Source organism: Equus asinus, chromosome 27, assembly GCF_041296235.1.
Source record: "Equus asinus isolate D_3611 breed Donkey chromosome 27, EquAss-T2T_v2, whole genome shotgun sequence".
NCBI classification, from domain to species: domain Eukaryota; kingdom Metazoa; phylum Chordata; class Mammalia; order Perissodactyla; family Equidae; genus Equus; species Equus asinus.
The window spans coordinates 24,528,639-24,548,544 of NC_091816.1; the positions used below are offsets into that span (position 1 = coordinate 24,528,639).

The window sequence follows — 19,906 nt, forward strand, 5'->3', positions numbered from 1 at the left end:
CATCTGTTGATGGATATTTGGGTTGTTTTCACTTTTTGGTTCTTATGAATAAAGCCTCTATGAGCATTTGTGTACAAGTTTTTGTGTGGATGTGTGTTTTCATTTCTCCTGGGTATATAGCTGGGAGCGGAATTGCTAGATCATATGGTAACTCCACGCTTAACCTTTTGAGGAATTGCTAGACTGTTTTCCATAGCAGCTGTCCCAGCAATGTATGAGAGTTCCAATTTCTCCACATCCTCACCAACACTTAGTATTTTCTGTCTTTTGATTATAGCCATCTAGTAGTGTGTGTTAATTAGTATACCATTGTGGTTTTGATTTGCATTTCTCTAATAACTAATGATGTTGAGCATCTTTTCTTGTCCTTATGAGTCACTTGTATATCTTCTTTGGAGAAATGTCTATTCAAGTGTTTTGCCCATTTTTAAATTGGATTATCTTTTTATTGTCGAGGTATAAGAGTTCTTTATTTGTTCTCAATACTACTATTATGTAATACTATATATGCTTAAGACCCTGACAGATATGTGATCAGCAGACTTTTTTTTCCCATTCTGTAGGTTGTCTTTTCAATGCTTTGACAGTTTCTATTGAAACACAAAAGTTTTTAATTTTGATTAAGTCCAATTTATTTTTTCTTTGATTGCCTGTGCTTTTGGTATCCTATCTAAGAAACCATCGCCTAATCCGACGACATGAAGATTTACATCTATGTTTCCTTCTAAGACTTTTATAGTTTTCGCTTTTATATTTAAATCTTTGATCCATTTTGAGTTAATTTTGTAAATGGTGTGAGGTAGGGTCCAACTGCATTCTTTTACATGTAGATATCTAGTTGTCCCAGCATCATTTGTTAAAAAACCTATTTCCTCCAATGAATTATCTTAGCTCCTTTTTTGAAAATCAATTGCCCATTGATGTGTGGGTTTATTTCTGGATTCTTATTCTATTCCATTGAATTATGTGTTTATCCTTATGCCAGTACCACACAGTCTTGAAAACTGTAGCTTTGTAGTATGTTTTGAAATTGGAAAGTGTGAGTCTTGTAACTTTGTTCTGCTTTTTCAAGATTGTTTTGACTAGACTTCCTTGAAATTCCATATGACTTTTAGGATCACCTCATCATTTTCTGTAAAAAAGCTAACTAGGATGACTTATGTTTTAAAAGTAACCTCATGGCTGTTATGTGGAGAACATACTGTAGAGAAGCCAGTTAAGAGCTCCTTTAGCAGTCCAAGTGAAGGATGGTGTTGGTTTGGAACAGGGTATGAGCCACAGAATTGGTTAGAAGTGGTTGAATTGTAAAGATATGGCTTCCTGGGTTTGCAGATGGATTATATACGGAATGTGAGCAAAAGAGAGGAACTAAGGGTGATTAAAAGTGCTAGGCAACTTAGTGACTACTGTTACCATTTGCTGAAATGGGGAACCCTGAGGAAAGAGAGCAGGTTAGGGGACAAAAAATCAAGAATCTGCTTTTGCTATTAAGTTTGAGATGCCTATTAGAAATCCTTATGAAAATGTCAAGTAAAAAATTATATATGTATGAGTCTGGAAAAGTTCAGAGTTGAAATATAAGTGAGTGTAGAGATGGTATTCAATCTCTTGGGACTGAATGAAATGAAGGAAGGAAGGAGTGTGACTAGAGAAGAGTTCTAAAGATTGATTATGGGGTACACTAACTTTTAGAGGCTGGAAAAAAGGAAGTGAACCCAACAAAAGAGAAGTAGATAGCAGCAAAACCAGGAGTGTGTGTGTGTGGTATCTTGGATGTGAAAGGAAAACAAAAATGTTTCAAGATGGAGGGAGTGATTAACTGTGTCACAGTTGTGAGAGTGAGTAAAATGAGGACTGAGAATTGTGCATTGGAGGTCACTGAAGAACATGGTTTCAGCAGTGTAAGCAAAAGACTGGAGTGGATTTGAGAAAGAATAGGAAGGAATAAGGTGGAAACAAGAACTTTTCAAGGAATTTTTCTTTCTTTTTTTCTTAATTTGTTTTGCTTATGGATATTTTCATGAACAAAAGTAGCAAGAATAGAGATTTTCACTTCCAGCCAAGATGGAGTATCAGAGACTGTATTTACTTTCCTTCATGGAACAATTAAAAAATGGACAAAATATGTGAAAGAGTGGTCTGAAAGACTTTGGGCAACAGGCAACAAAAAACAAGATCCCTGAGAGGGAAGAAACAAATGAGTGAGCCATATGACTACTGCAACTTACTGCCTTGAGAGAGTTTTCAGGCCTCAGCACAGGGAGAGGGACAGAGCCTGGTGGAGTCCTTGAGCTGAAGAGATGTCACTGAGAGTCTAGGGAGACCAAGGTAGCTAGAGGTCATAGGATAGAGTACTGGAGAGGAGACAGCTGCACAGAGAGAGGATTTCACAGATCTGCAGAGGGTCCCCTTTGGTTATTTAGCTGCATACTCATCAGCACTGGATCTCTCTAGTAGGATTAGCAGAAACAGTGTCTGGTACTCCCACAGTACTGGCAGTGGTGCCTTTTGCCTCCAGCCAGAGTGGAACACATCAAGATTCACATGGCATTTGGTATAGTATCCAGAAGTTTTTGCCTTAGTAGTGAGACTAATTAGTCACTGCTGTATTCCTGCCTAAAATATCTTAAAAGCAAGATCCAAAAAGAAGATCAAATCATTGCCAAGTAATTTAACATCTAAGGATAAAGCTCAAGAATATTTATAGGAATACAAAAATATCCAGCACCCTTCAAAGTAAGTGCATAGTGTTTGGTATCCAACAAAAAATTAGCAGACAAGAAAAGAAGCAAGAAAATACTACTCATAATTAGGAGATAAATCAGTCATTCAAAACTAGTCCAGAACTGATGCAGATGTTAGAATTTGCAAGCAAAGACTTGAAAACAGTTATTATGACTCTATTTCATATGTTCAAAAAGTTAAATAGAGATATGGAATATATAAAAATACCCAATCATACATATAAAGATGAAAACTACAACATCAGAGATGAAAAATATACTGGAGGGGATCAATAGCAGATTAGACAATGTAAAAGAAAAGATTAGTAAACTTGAAGACATAACTGATAATGAAACACACTGATAAAAAGGAATGATAAATGAAGAGAGTATCTGTGAGCTGTAGAACTACTTCAAGTGGCCTAATATATGTGTTATTGGGAGAGAGGACTGGACAGAAAAAAAATATTTGAAGAAATAATAATAACCAAAATTTTTTCAAATTTAAACTATAAACTCAGAGATTCAGAAAGCTCAAGTCCAAGCACAATAAATATGAAAATCACACCAAAACACATCATGACCAAACAGCTCAAAACTACTGATAAAGAGAAAATCTCAAAAATAGGTAGAGTAAAAAAGACATGTTACATACAGTAGAACAAAGCTAAGGATGACAGTAGATTTCTTGCCAGAAAAAAGGCAAATGATAAGACAGTAGGGTGACATCTTTAAGGTACTAAAAGAAAACTGACTGCCTGGAATTCTGTACCTGGCAAAACTATCTTTGAAGTATGAGGGTATGATAAAGATTTTTTCAGATATACAAAAGCTTGAAGAATTCATCACCAGCAGACTCACACTACAAGACATAGTCAGGGTAGTCCTTCAGATATAAGGAAGATGATAACAGTTGGAAAGTTGAATCTAAGCAAAGAAATGAAGAGATGGTAGCCACATTGGTAAATATATAAGATTTAAAAAAATATTTGTCTTGTTAAAAGATAATTCACTGTTTAAATAAAAATAACTATATAGTATAGGGTTATATATAAAACTAAACTATGTGATAATAATAAAAAGATTGGGAAGGGAGAAATGAAAGCATCTTACTGTTTAGATTTTTATACTAACTATAAAGTGGTAAAATATCACTGAAGACAGACTGTGGTAAGTTAAGATATATATTATAAATCCCAAAGCAACCACTAAAATATCAAAACAGACTTATAGCTAATAAGCTAATAAAACAGATCAAATGAAAGCATTAAACATACTCAATTAAATCAAAAGAAGGCAGAAAAAGAAGAAGAAGGGAAAAAAGAACTGATAGGACAAATTGAAAACAAATGGAAAAATAATAAATTTGAACCTAACTATATCAGTAATCACATTAAATGTAAATGGTCTAAATTTAAATGCAGAAATTTTCAGAATGAATAAAGTAGAATTTGCTTTGGGGCATGCTAATTTTGGCCCAATTATATGCTGTCTACAAGAATCACACCTTAAATGCAAAGATAGAAATAGATTAACAATAAAGTAATGAAAAATATTTACCATGTTACTACTAATCAAAAGACAGAATGGCTATAGTAATATCAGATAAAGAGATTTCAGAGCAAAGAATGTTACCATGGATAAAAAAAGATAATTCCATAATGATAAATCTATAATTTATCAAGAAGACATTCATCAAGACAGAAAAAGCACTAAGGATATATGTGATTTGAACACATCAATCAAATTAACCTACTTGACAGTCATAGAATATTTAACCTGAACATAGCAGAATACACATTCTTCTCCACTGTACATGTAACAGATACCAACATAGAAAACATCCTTGCCTATAAAATAATTCCAAATAAATTTTAAAGAATTCAATTCATACAAAGTATATTCTCTGACTATAATGGAATTAAATTAAAAATCAATGACTGAAAGATCATTGGAAAATTCTTAAATATTTGTAATATAAATAAATGGGTCAAAGAATAAATTAGAAAGGAAACGAGTAAGTACTTTGAAAGGAATGAAAATGAAAAGACATCATATAAAATGCATAGGCTGACACTCAAATAGTACTTAAGAGGAAATTTATAGAACTAAATGACTATACTAGAAAAGAAGAAAGATCTTAAGTTATCAACCTAAGCTTCAACTTTAAGAAACTAGAAAAAGAAGAAGAAACTAAACCCAAAGTAAGTTGAATACAAAAAATTAAATTGAATTTAAAACATTGATTAGAAATGAATAAAACAGAAAACAAAAACAATAGAGGAAATAAATGAAAAGATCGATAAAATTGATGTATTTTTGGCTAGACTGATCAGAAGAAAAAAGGAGAGATGACACAAATTACCAACATCAGGAACAAGAATGAGGGCAACACTACCTTTTCTACCATTATTAAAAGGATGATAAGGAACATTGTGAACAATTTTATGCTGGTAAATCCAACAAGTTAAATGAAATGGACAATTCTTTGAAAGATGCAGACTACAAAAGCTCACTCACAAAAAAACAGATGCCCTAATTACCCTATATGTACTAAAGAATTTAATTTGTAGTTAGAAATCTTTTCACAAAGAAAACTACAAGCCCAGATGCCTTCACTAGTGAATTTTACCAAATATCAAAGAAAGAAATAAGACCAATCTACAAAAATGCTTCCAGAGGATTGGAAAGATGCGATTACTTTCCAGCTCCTATGAGTCCAGCATCACCCTGATGCCAAAGCCAAAGACATTACAAGAAAAGAAAACTACAGACCAATTTCCCTCATGAATGTAAATGGAAAAATTCTAAATCAAATTTTAGCAAATTGCATCCACAAAATAATACATCATGACTAACTGGGGTTTATCAGGAATGCAAGATTGGCTTAACATTTGAAATTCGTCAAAAGTAATTCACTGTATTAACAAACCAAAAAAATTTTTTAAACTATGATAATCTCAATAGAAACAGAAAAACACTTGACAAAATCCTACATCCATTCCTGATAAAAACTGTCAGCAAACTAGTAATAGAGGGCTCTTTACAAAAAACATGTATCAGCATCATACTTAATAGTGAAAGACTGAATGCTTTTCCTTTAAGATCAAGAAGAAGACAAGGATGTTTGCTTTCATCACTTCTATTCAGCATTGAACTGAAGGTTGTAGAAATAAAACCATCTTTATTTGTAGATAACCTGCTTATCTATGCGATCTCTGTTGTAACTAGTCAACTTTGCCATTGGAGTGCAAAAGCACCCATAGAAAATATATAACCAAATGAGCATGTCTGTGTTCCAGTAAAACTTTACATAAAAAACAAGCATCAGGGGCCAGCTCAGTGGTGCAGTGGTTAAGTTAACGCGCTCCACTTTGGCAGCCTGGAGTTTGCAGGTTCAGATCCCAGACACGGACCTAGCACCACTTGTCAAGCCATGCTGTGGTGGCATCCCACATAAAAAATAGAGGAAGATTGGCACCAATATTAGCTCAGCAACAATCTTCCTCAAGCAAAAAGAGGAGGATTGGCAACAGATGTTGGCTCAGGGCCAATCTTCCTCACACACATGAAAAAACAAAAAATGAACTTCAGACCACATTTGGCCCATGGGTCGTGTTTTGCTAACCCCTGGTCTATGTAGAAAATCTCCTCAAGTCTACAAAAAAGTTACTAGAAACAATGAGGTTAGAAAGGTTGCAGGACACCAGACCAATATACAAAAAAATAATTTTTTTCTGTATAATACCAATGAACAATTAGAAATCAAAATTAAAAAATAACAATACCATTTACAAGAACATGAAGAATATAAAATACTTTGGGATCAATCTGACAAAGACATGGAAGACCTATTCACTGAAAACTATAAGACGTTGCTGAGTGAAATTAAAGAACTAAATGCATCGAGAAAGATACAGCATACATATATATGACTCAATATTGTTAAGATGTCAATCTCCTCAAATTGATCTATAGATTTAAAGCAATCCAAATTACAATCTCAGCAGGGTTTTTTTGTAGCAATTGAAAAATTGATTCTAAAATTCATGCGGAAATGAAAGAACCTAAAACAACCAAAAGGACTTTTAGAAAGAAGAATGAAGCTGGAGGCCTAACGTTATGTGACTTCAAGTTTTAACATAAAGGCACAGTAATCAGGACAATGGAGTATTGTCGTAGAGGTAGACAGGCAGACAGATCAATGGAACAGATCCATTCTGTGGAGAAAGGATAGTCTTTTCAGCCAGTGGTGCTACAGCAATTAGATATCCCTCTGCCAAAAAGAAAAAGTACTTTGTACCTCACATGATATACAAAAATGAACTCAAATGGATTGTAGACTTAAAGATAAAGCCTAAAACTCTAAAACTTCTAGAAGAATACACAGAAGAAAACATTTATGACATTGAGTTTGGCAAAGCTTTCTTGGATAGGATGCCAAAAGCATTGTGCATTAAAAAAAACATATTGATAAATTTATGGGCAGAGGATATGAATAGACATTTTTCCAAAGAAGATATACAGATGGCCAATAAACATGTTAAAAGATGTTCAACATCACTAATCATCAGGGAAATGCAAATTAAAACTACACTAAGATATCACCTTACCCCTGTTAAAATGACTATAATCACTAAGACTAAAAATAACAAATGTTGGAGAGGGTGTGGAGAAAAGGAACCCTCATACACTGCTGGTGGAAATGCAAACTGATGCAGCCACTATGGAAAACAGTATGCAGATCCCTCAAAAAACCAAAAATAGAACTCCTATACGATGCAGCTATCCCACTACTGGGTATCTACCCAAATAATTTGAAATCAACAATCCAAAGTAACATATGCACCCCAATGTTTGTTGCAGCACTATCCACAATAGCCAAGACATGGAAACAATCTGAGTGCCCATTGACTAATGACTGGATGAAGAAGATGTGGTATACACATATACAATGGAATACTACTCAGCCAGAAAAAAGACAAATTCATCCCATTTGCAACAACATGGAAGGACCTGGAGGGAACAGAGAAACGGGCTGTACTTAGAAGGGGATATGGGATTAAGTGAGGATTATTTTTTGTTAAGGTGGGCTATGCTGCAGCAAGTTTATATGCTGATGAGAGAAGACAAATGGATGCAAAAGTAAGAGGAACTGACTGCGAGTCCTTGAGTGGGCAGGAAGGGCTGGGCTGGTGTCCTGTGTACGAGAAGTTAGCTCATCCGTAACAGGAGGGAAGACAAAGACGTGGATAGGATTTGCTTAATGTGCCACACTGGCTCATTGTTAGTGATGATGATAATATCAACCATTACAACAATGGGAAGAGTTAGTAGACCTTTTGTATTCATTAATGAAGTGAGTCACACAAATTCAGCAGTACTTGATTTTCTCTGATAAAGTTTTCAACCAGGACACCAATGAGTATCTTGGTACAGATTTCTAGATGTCTCTGGCTAAGAAAAGATAAAGCCTGCAATTCCAACTCTCTTTTGAAGCTCTGCCTCCTTAGTCTGAATTGGAGTAATCAATTGACAGAGATGATGGAAAGCTCTCTGCTTGTGTATTCAGTCTAAAATTTTGCCACCATTCAAGTTCTTCAGTGTTAATGATATTTTCATAGACAAAAACCTCTGTCCCCCATCCCTGGTCCCCTTCTCAGTACCGCCACCACCATCACTCCCACCACCATTACTTATGCAGCAAAAATAGCAGTAGCGACTATTTATTGAGTGGCTCTCGCTCCATCTTCACAATTGCCCTATAAGGTAGATGGTACTATTCATAGCCCCTGTTAATAGTTGTGGAAAATGAGGCTTACAGAGGTTAGGTTATTGCCCAAGGCCGCATCTCAGAAATATCAGAGCCAGAATTAAGAGGCAAGTTCATGTGACTCCACAGTCCTTGCTCTTCACAAGAACTATATGTTCTACCAGCTCCTTTTATGAATGAGTAGTTTTACTGGCAAGAGTAGATATATGCATATTTTCTTCCAATTCTAATTTATTGTAGGGACCACATTTTGACAGTAATGAGGGAACTCAGAAGGATGAAAAGAATTCACAGTTCCAATAGTCTGTTGCTGCAACTTTTTATTTTTCTCCATTTCCTTTCGATCCTTATCCATATGTACATATTTTACATAGTTGTAGTTGCAATTTTGTATTCTACTTTTATGGTTAATGATATACCAGACATTTTCCTTGTTGCTATTTAGTCTTTAATGGATGCATATTCCATTTTGTTAAATGCCATGATTTAGTTAACTAATCCCCACGGTGGACAAAAGTTGTTTCCAGTTTTTCAGTTTTATAAACTATACTGTAGTAAACAGTTTGATTCCCCCCCATCATTTATAATTTTTTTTTTTTTTTTTTTTTTCGCCCACAAGGTCCTTTATGCAGTTCAACACACAAGGTGACACCAAGTTAATACAAGTGAAGTTTGGGGACCTTCATCTCCCTCCCCTGAATCCTGATCCAGTGGCTGCCAAAGCCAGAAGGGTTTTGGGTAGGGTGCTTGGTCATGGGGAAAGCTGCTGTGGTTGGTCCGGCAGATGGGGAAAAGGGAAGGTTTCACTTCTTCACAATCTGAATGACATCCTTGTCCTCCAACGTATGGTCTTTACCCACTTTTTGAGGATTGTGTTTCACAGAGAGACCCCAGACCAGAGCATATTTAAATTCTTTGATGAGATTTTTGTGAATCTTCATGCAGAAATCCTCCACCGTGGTCCTGGAGAAAGGCAGCACCACAGGGGATGTGTAATCAGGCAACTGGCCTTTGGGTTTGGTGTAAATCCTCACTAGTTTCAGATAGTCCCAGATCTTTTCCAACAGGTCGTCAAAATTCCAGCGGTGATGGGCAGAGATAGGTACACAGTGAGGCACCTTATAGATGATATCCAATTCCTCAATGGAGATCTGATCAATCTTATTTAACACATAGATACAGGGGATATAAACTCTATTTCCTTCCACCACATCAATGAGGTCATCCGCTGTGGCATCGCTACGCAGAGTCACATCAGCATTATGAATTTTGTATTCAGCCAGAATGCTCTTCACAGTTTCAGCATCCAGCTCACTCTGAGGGCAAGTGGCCGTGAGATTAATGCCTCCCTTATCCTTCTTCTTAAAGCCAATGTTGGGGGGTTTGCTGTTCAAGCGAATGCCAAAGCCTTCCAGTTCATTTTCAATTATCTTCTTATGCCCCAAGGGTTTCAGGACATCCAGAACAATCAGGATCAAGTTACACGTTCGGGCCACTGCAATGACTTGACGGCCTCTACCCTTCCCATCCTTGGCACCCTCGATGATACCTGGGAGATCCAGGAGCTGGATCTTGGCACCTTTGTATCTGATGACACCAGGCACAGGAGTCAGAGTAGTGAACTCATAGGCTGCCACCTCGGAATATACCCCCGCCAGGTTACTGAGCAGTGTTGACTTCCCCACAGATGGAAAACCCACAAACCCAATTCGAGCATCACCTGTCTTGGCCACGTCAAAACCTTCTCCCGGCCCACCACCGCCACCACCTTTTGGAGTAATGAGTTCTCTGCGAAGCTTAGCCAGGCGAGCCTTCAGCAGCCCTAGGTGGTGTGCTGTGGCCTTGTTCTTCTGCGTCCGAGCCATCTCGGCTTCGATTTCCGCGATCTTGGCTAAGGTGCTGCTCATGGTGATGAATCGCGGTGGGCGCAGCGGCCGCCGCACTGACTGACCCCCTTCACACACCCCCATTTATAATTTTTTTTGAAAGAATCAATTCCCAGGAGTGAGATTAAGAAAAAAGAATTTGAACATGTTTATGGCTTTGATACTTTAAAAGGGAGTGAAATTAGGAAAGTCTGTACCTTTGATGTTGGTAGATAAACTTCGTAACTGGCAAGAATGGATTAACTACATTAGTTATGGTTTCGAAGAACCAAAATTAGATTAGGAGGACAAATGGGGAATGACTGCTTATGGGTACAGAGTTTCTTTTTGGGGTGATGATGTGTTCTGGAATTAGATAGTGGTGATCGTTGCACAGCTTTGTGAATATACTAAAAACATTGAATTGTATGTATACTTTAAAAGAGTGAATTTTATGGTATGTGAATTATATCTCAGTAAAGCTGTTATAAAAAATCAAAGGTAAAATTTCAGATATTCCAAGTAATAGTTTCAATTATTGCTATCAGAGTTTTCTATATTTGTTTTTACATTCACATCTTAGGCAACGTATCATAGTGCCTAAGAGCATTGACTGCCATTGTCACCACTTAGCTGCCACGTGACCTTTAGCAGGGCTGTAGGTTGGGTCGTCCGGAAGACGTCGCTGGGTCAGAGTTCGGGTGCAGGATGTTTGTTAAGGATCAGCACTTGTGAAGGCAGGGCAGAAGCAGGACTAGGTGGAGGGAGGGGTGGAGGTGAGATGCAGGCCTGACACAGCCTCGGCCACTCCGGCAGGGAGGCTGAACTGTTCAAGTGTCCTCACTGGCCTGAAATAGCCAGGCTTTTGTACATCCACCTCACACAGAAACCTGACGGTGCTGCCCCGGAAGGGCAGGACCTCGGGCCAGGAGTGTTCTGCACCTGCGGCTCACCATGGAGGAGCTGACAGCAGAAGGCTGACTTCTCCTCTCTGCTCCCCGCAGGTGGGCAACCTGACCCATGGGAGCTGGGTGGCACAGCTCCGTGTCTACCACAGGAAGATGCTTTAACCTCTTTTGTCTCAATTTCCTCACCTGTAAAACTGAGATAAGAATAATATCTACCTCTTAGGATTGTTAGAGAATTAAATGAGATCATACATAGCAAGCACTTTGAACAGAGTTTGTCATATGAGAAATGTTCAAAAAATACTAGCTGTGGGCCTGGCCCGTGGCTGAGTTGTTAAAGTTTCATGCACTCTGCTTCAGTGGGCTGGGTTCACGGCTTCGGATCCCCAGCGCAGAACTACTCTGCTCACCAGCCACACTGTGGAGGTGTCCCACACACAAAAAAATAGAGGAAGATTGGCACAGATGTTAGCTCAGGGCTAACCTTCCTCAAGCAAAAAAAGGGGAGGATTGGCAAGGGATGTTAGCTCAGGGCAATCTTCCTCAGCTAAAAAAACCCCACAAAAACCAGCTGTTATTATTTTTTATTATTCTACTGAATAATATAGTCAGTTTTGCTCAGACTATGCTGAAGAATTGTATTGCAGCATATATGCTGAGAAGGCTCTGAAGACTTTTTAAAAATACAGACTTTATTTTTTAGAGCAGTTTTAGGTTCACAGCAAAATTGGTTTACAGTGGAAAGGGCAGACAGTTACTTGGGGAAAAAAGATAACAGATTTGGCAGGTGAAATGAGAGAGGCAAAAGGAAAAAGAGCCAGCACAGGCTGAGTTTGAAGAGAGAGTTTTGTTTTGTTGGGGAGGGGGTGGTTGAGACACAGGGAGAAAAAGACTGGAGGTGGTTAAATGCTGTGATCAGTCAGGCTTTTGGCAGATAAATGCTGGATGAAGAGGATATTGTAGGCATTTTGTTGTGTGTGATGAGTGAAATCCTCTGTGGCATTTTCAAAACGTGATATAATGACTTCAGTTGCTTTCAGACTGTTTTTGGATATAGTTTATTTATGTCTTCTATTTTGGAGGCAGACCATGAAGCAACACGACAGTCTTTTTTTATATTATTGTGTTATAATTATTGTGATATATATGTATAGGTTTAATAAATGTGATTTATATACATAGATTTAACAAATACTATGTGCCAGGCACTGTTCGAGTTGCCTTATCAATATTATGTCATTTAATCCTGAAAACAACCCTTATGGGTGGATATCACTATCATTCCATTTTATAGAAGAGGAAGCCAAGATCTAGAGAGGTTGAGTAAGCCACTCAGAGCTGTTAAATGGACTTGAACACAGGCTTTTTAATGGCAGAACCTACTCTTCTAACCATTATGCTTTATTGTTGCCCCTCAGCTCAAGTTTCTCATCTGTAAGATAGAGAATAATTCCTAACTCATAAAATCGTTCTGAGGATTAAATGAGATCATTAGAAGCTCCTTGAAGGGGTTTAGTTTTATTCTTCTTTGATACCAATTGTGTATTACCATGCCTTGCACGTCGAAGAGATTCAGTAAAAGAACTACTATTTTATGACCATACTGACTCTACGTTTTATGGAAGAAAATTTTGAGTTAATAATCACTGTGCTAGCACTGGGGATACAAGGATGAATAAGACAGTCCTTGTCCTAAGGAGCTTGTAGTCCTGGGGGCTAGAAAGATACAAAGAGGTCATTGCCATATCCTGTGGGTAAGTGTGGTTGTTGCAGAAGTGCAGATGTCCAGTCTGCCTGAAAGCTGGTTTGAAGGATAATTTGGGAGTTGAGAAGGCAGGTGAGGAGAAAAGGGCAGGCATAGGAACGCAAGACACTTTGGGGAGTGGAAAACCACTGATATTTGGCGTCTGTGGCTGAAGCATAAAATGCCAGGCAAGTGGTAAGAAATGAGGTTGGAAAGGTAAGCACCCCATTTGCCATGGGAGAAACCTTGAACTTCGTCTTGTCAGCCGTGTTTCCAACCCATCTGTTTGCCCAGTCTCTTCAAATTTTTGCCATATCCATGTTGTCTCTGTAATATTAATTGTTTAATGTTAAAATCAGCTCACTTTTTACTTAATCTTGGCCTAAGCAATAATATTCTTGAAATCAGTTTTGTTATGCTCATTTTATTTTTCTGAGACATTTTACAATAAATCAATCACAGTTAAAAATTTAGAAGGTATTTATCCATGGATTGCTTAAAATCATCTCAGGTACCACCAAGAGTGTGTGTATCATACTTGTTCAGGTAAGCAGTGGGAAGTCCTTGAAGGATTTTCAGCAGACGAATCCTACAGCTAAATTTACTTTCTTTACAAAAAATAGAAATTTAAAAATTTTACTTGGGAGAAATATGAGCAAGTAGGTATTTCTCATTACAAAATGTCCTCTGTAAGATGTAGGGTTTATATTCCCCTCTCTATTCTCTGCATGCCAGACAAAAACTAGTTTGCCAAGTTAAGCCACAATGCTTCTTTTAAGAAGGTCCAGATGAAGCATTTGTTTATTTTTATAAGCAAATACAAAGCATTGTGGAAACGCCGTTTTGCTAGTCTGTATGATTCTGTGATCATATTGTTTTTAATTTCAAGAGTTTGCTATTTTCTCTAACTTTTATTCAATTTTGCTTTATAATCATGCTTCCAAAATGAAATCTACAGAACAAAGCACGTTCAGAAAAATCTAGTTTCTACCCTTCACTTCTCCCTGGTTCCTGAATCCATCCTATAGGGAATCATTTCCTTTATTTTGTGGTTTATCCTTCTATTTAAAAACATATACAAAGTATATTTCCACCTTGCTTTTATTCACGCTGTATTCTGGAGATTATGCCATAGCAATGTATAGAGATATTTTTAATTTAGAGTGTGGTTTTGAGGAGAAAAGTGTGGAATGCAGAAATTCATACAAAGTTTTCTGATCACTAGAAATCAATAACTGAAAGGTAATCTGGAAAAAACTTCAAATATTTGAATATTAATCAACAGTCTTCTAAATAATCCATAGGTAAAGAAGGAATCACAAAGAAAATGAGGCAATATTATAATTTGAATGAAATTGATAATACAACATATCAACTTTCTAGGATGCAGCTAAAGCAGGGCCTACAGGGAAATTTATATCATTAAAAGCTTATATTGGGGGGCTGGCCCCGTGGCCGAGTGGTTAAGTTCGCGCGCTCCGCTGCAGGCAGCCCAATGTTTCGTTGGTTCGAATCCTGGGCGCGGACACGGCACTGCTCATCAGACCACGCTGAGGCAGCGTCCCACATGCCACAACTAGAAGAACCCACAACGAAGAATATACAACTATGTACTGGGGGGCTTTGGGGAGAAAAAGGAAATAATAAAATCTTTAAAAAAAAAAAAAAGCTTATATTGGAAGGGAAGGAAGTTCTGAAATTGTTAACCTAAGTTTCCACCTTAATAAACCTGAAAATCAAGAACAAGTTAAACCAAAAGGAAACAGAAGGAAAGAACTAACAAAAATCAATAGCAGAAATCAATGTACTAGAAAATGGAAAAAACAGAGAAAATAAATAAGACAAAAGCTGTTTCTTTGAAAAGATCAATAAAATAAACTTCTAGCCAGACTGATGAAGAAGAACAACAACAAAAAAGACAGAAATGAGTGATATTAGGAATGAAAGAGGGGCATCACTACAGATCCTACAGATGTTAAAGGGATGATAAGGGAATATCATGGTCAACCTTATGTCAATAAATTTGATAGTTTAGATGTAATAGACACATGTCTTGAAAAACACAAACTATTAAAGCTCACTCAAAAAGAAACAGATAACCTAAACAGCCTTCTATTAAAGAAATTTAATAAAAGAAATGAGATTTGTAGTTAAAAATCTTTCCACAAAGAAATTCCAGACCAGATGACTTCAGTGGTGAATTTCACCAAATGGTTAAGAAATAAATAGTATCAATTCTACACAAACTCTTCCAGAAAATGGGCCAACATTGCACTGATACCCAAACAAGACAAAGCCATATAGGAAAAAATACAGATTAATATTCCTCACTAACACAGATGCAAAGATCCTTAACAAAATATGAAGAAATATAATCCAGCGATATGTAAAAGTAACAATACATCATGACTAAGCAGATTTATCTGAGGAATGCAAGCCTCTTTAAATGGTTGAAGATAATCAATGTAACTCATCACACTAATAGATGGCAAAAGATAAGCCATATGATAATCTCAATAAATGCAGAAAAGACATTTTACAATATTTAACATCAATTCATGGTAAAACAAACAACAAAAATTCTCAGGAAACAAGGAATAGACTATAACCTCCTTAATCTGCTAAGGGCCATCTATGAAAAACCTACAACTAGCATACTTAATGGTGAAAATCTCAATGTTTTACCCATAAGAATGAGGACAAGGCAAGGATGTCAGTTCTCACCACTTCCACTCAGTATTGTGTTAGTACACCAAGGCAAAAAGATTATATAAAATGCAAAAATATTTGAAAGGAAGAGGTAATATGTCTTTATTCACAGGTCACATAATCATTTGCATAGAAAATCCCAAATAATCCACAAAACAGCTTCTAGAACAAATGAGTTTACCAAGGTCACTGGTTACAAGGTTATAAACAATTGGATACTGAAATTTTAAAAAATTTATATTATCAAAAAATGAAATAGGACTAGATTTAATTACAAAAGTAAGACTTGTACATAGAAAACTGCAAAACATTGCTGAAATTAAAGAAGACTTAAATAACATTCATGGATTAGAAAACTCAATATTGTTAAGATGCCAAATTGGTCAATAGATTCGGTACAATTCCAATCAAAATCCCAGCAAGCCTTTTTGGCAAAATTAACATGCTGACTTTATATCAGATGCAAAGACCTAGACTATCCAAAATGATTTTGGAAAGGAGGAGTAAAGTTAGAGAGCCTATACTACCTGACTCAAGACTTGTTATAAAGCTACAGCATTTAAGACAACCATGGATGGTTGATTGCTTTTGATACATGTACCAGCATAAATTAACAGGTAAAGGATAGTCTCCTCATAAATGGTCTTCAGGGGCCGGCCCCGTGGCCGAGTGGTTAAGTTCACGTGCTCTGTTTTGGCCGCCCAGGGTTTCACCGGTTCGGATCCTGGGCGTGGACATGGCACCGCTCATCAGGCCATGCTGAGGTGGCGTCCCACATGCCGCAGTTAGAAGGACCCACAACTAAAATATGCAACTATGTACTTGGGGGATTTGGGGAGAAACGGCTGAAAAAAAAAAAGAAGATTGGCAATAGTCAACTCAGGTGCCAATCTTTGAAAAAATTAATTAAAAAAATAAATGATGTTCAAAAAATTGAATATCCATAGGCAAAGGAGTGAACTTTGGTCCTACCTTGCACCATGGGCAAGTTAAATCAAAATAGATCCTAGACCAAAATATAAAAGTTAAAACTATGAAATATCCAAAAGAAAATGTAAGAGAAAATTTTTGCAATGTTGGCTTAGGCAAAGCTTTCTTACCTAGAAAATAAAAAGCAGGAATCATGAAAGAAAATAAATCAATAAATTGCACTAATCAGAATTAAGAACTTCTGCTCTTTGAAAGACACTGAGAAGAAAGTGAGAAGTCAAGCTATAGCTTTGGAGAAAATATTTGTAAAACACATATCTGATAAAGAACTTGTACATAGAACATAGAACTCCCCAAATTCAACAATCAAAAGATGAAGTATCCAATTAAAAAATTAATAACAGATTTGAATAGATTTTTCACTAAAGAAGACATATGGATAGCAAATAAGCACATTAAATAGATGCTCAACATCACTAGTCATTAGGGAAATGCAAATAGAAACCATAATGAGATACCACTACGTACATATTAGCGTGGCTAAAATTAAAAAGATTGGCAATATTAAGTTCTGGTTAAGGAGCAACTAGAGCTCTTATTCATTGCTGGTTGGTATGCAAAATTACATAGCCACTTTGGAAAACATTTTGAGGGATTCTTATAAAGTCAAGCATACACATACATTTTCTATATGACCTATAACCCTACCCCCATGTATTTGTTTAACCAAGACAAAAGAAAACCTGTGTTCATACAAAGACCTGTATGTGAATGTTTCTAGAAGCTTTATTCATAGTAGCCCCAAACTGGAAACAACTCAAATGTCCTTTATCTGGTGAATGGATGAACCAACAGAGATACATGGATGCAAAGGAATACTACTCAGCCATAAAAAGGACTGAACTATTGATACCCACAAAAACAAGGATGAAATCAAAAGCTTTATGTTAAGTGAAGGTAGCCAGATACCAAAGGTTACACACTATATTATTCCATTTATGTTACATTCCTTAAAGGCAAAACTATAGAGAGAAAAATCAGATTGGTAATTGCCATAGTCAGAAACTAGGGCAGGGGATTGACTGTAAAAGGTCAAGAAGAACTTTTTGGGATGATGGAAATGTTCTGTGTCTTGATTATGGTGGTAGTTCCACAACCATACACATTTGTCAAAACTCATCAAACTGTACTTAAAAGGAGTGAATTTTATTTTGTATATTATACCCTTACAAACTTAACTTTAGAAAATATAATAAAGGTAAAAAAGAAACTGAAAAAAAGAGTGAAAGACCAATACGAAGAAGGGATAAGGCTTCACCTAGGGCAGTGATTGCTAAACTCGAGGCACAGGCCATAAGGACCCTAGTCTTTAGAATCAGACAGACTTGAGCTTGAATGTTGGCTTTGCCATATACTAGTTATGTGATCTTAGGAAAGTTATTTAACCCCTGTAATACTGTTTGTTCGTCTGTCAAATGGGGATGAGAATAATAGTACCCATCTGTGATTGCCTGATAGATTGTCTACAGAAGAGATCACTTCTGTAGTGTAGGTCACTTTTGTTTGAATGATGTTCAAAAGGTAGAAGTGGTGTGATGTGGAGATTGATCGGATCTTGGAAGCAAGGGAACAGAGGCACGTAAGAGTGATTCATAGCCGACATACAGATTTGGAGGGAAGACAACAAGTTCAGGTTTAAACATGATGAGATTAAAGAGCTGCTCTGACAGACTTCTCGGTGAGCCTTCCACTGAGAGTTACATACAGATGTCCAGAGCTCAGTTTACAGTGAAAGGCTATACTCATATTGATCTAACTTTTAAAGCAAAGAAGTAAAAAAAACTCCACAACATAGGAAATGAGTTGTATTTTTAGTTCGGGCTCATGTTGAATATCTATCTCTGGGGTTCCCACTGATAGTCCAATGGTTAATTTTATTGGGCTAATATCCAAGCCAACTATCTTTACCCTAAAACCCTGTGTCTTAGTGCAGGCACTCCACAAATATTTGTTGAATGAATCTGTTGAATATTTCCTCTTTGCAAAGTATTGAGAGCTTCTGGAGTCCCTGGACGCTGACTGGATACAGGTGGGCTTAGGGTGCTAACTCAGAAAGGGCTGCATGACTGCAGACTCCTTTAAATTCACGGGGACTGGTGGCAGGATGGGAGGGGTTGGTGCTACTTGGTACTTGGCTTCAGTGACCTTGCTCCAAATGGATGGTTTCTTTTTGTCTCTTCTTCCAAAAGTTTCTCTTAAGTCCAGCTGCAATCCTCCCCCACCTTTTAAAAAAAATGATTAATAGAAGATTTAGTTAAACCATAATACATATAGTCATCATTGCCAGACTTAATCTGAGATGGTAAATGTTCGATCCAATTCTCCTTCCTCGATAAGTGTTTCTTTCCTATCTCCGTCAGTTTTGAAAATATAAATAAAAAATGTATTTTTTATTGCACTGGCAGCTGGCACCCTGCAGGAAAGACCTGAGCCTTCTCTGCAAATTGTTTTTTTTAACTTTCCTTTTGTGCCTTTGGCAACAGGGCCTGGAAGAGTCACAGGGAGAGTAAGTTTGAGCATCACTACTTTATGGCAGAAAGCCATTTTCACTCATTGTTACCAGCCCTATCCGGCTTGGGCACCAAAGTATTATGTTCTTAATCATGCAGGAGCCTGTGAATTTAATTAAAATCTGGTGTGACTTCCTGAAAATCACCAGTTAGGATGACTGCATTCCCTTAACTCAATTGGGCAGGATGGCACATGTCCTAAAAGTTGCTGTTGTCTCTCATTAGCAGCTATTTCTTACCACCCAGAGTCCAAGAAAATAAGTCCTCGCTCTGTGGTCATCATTTCTTCCTCAGACCCTTGACTTCCACTGTGTGTTTTCTCAGCATCCTCTGCATGGAGCAGGTTGGGTTTGAATGTTATGGTTATTGAGCAAATTTGAAAATAAGTGGGTTTGGAGGAGTCAGAGTGAGAGGAGTAGCTGCTCTGGTGAGAGGAGTGGGAAGTTAACGGACTGCAGAAGAGATGAGTCATAGCTGCACTGAGCTTCAGAAACAGCTCAGCCTGGCCAGCTGTGGGCACTTGCCTCTCCGTTTTAGCAAGTGACTCTGTCTGTACTCCCCCAAATGGGGTGGGGCAGGACCGAGTTGGGGAGTGTTGAATAGGAAACTCCACCATTCAAAACTGTACCTTAGTATCTCGGTGTCACACAGGAAGAGTCTTTGAGGACTGGTCATCAGGCTGAG

The 19,906-nt window shown here is 37.3% G+C and overlaps 1 pseudogene; it reads right to left on the bottom strand.

Annotated features, from left to right (window-relative positions):
- Positions 1 to 9,102: 9,102 nt before the first annotated feature.
- On the bottom strand, positions 9,103 to 10,481 carry LOC106830079 (developmentally-regulated GTP-binding protein 1 pseudogene; annotated as a pseudogene).
- Between the last annotated feature and the right edge of the window lie 9,425 nt (positions 10,482 to 19,906).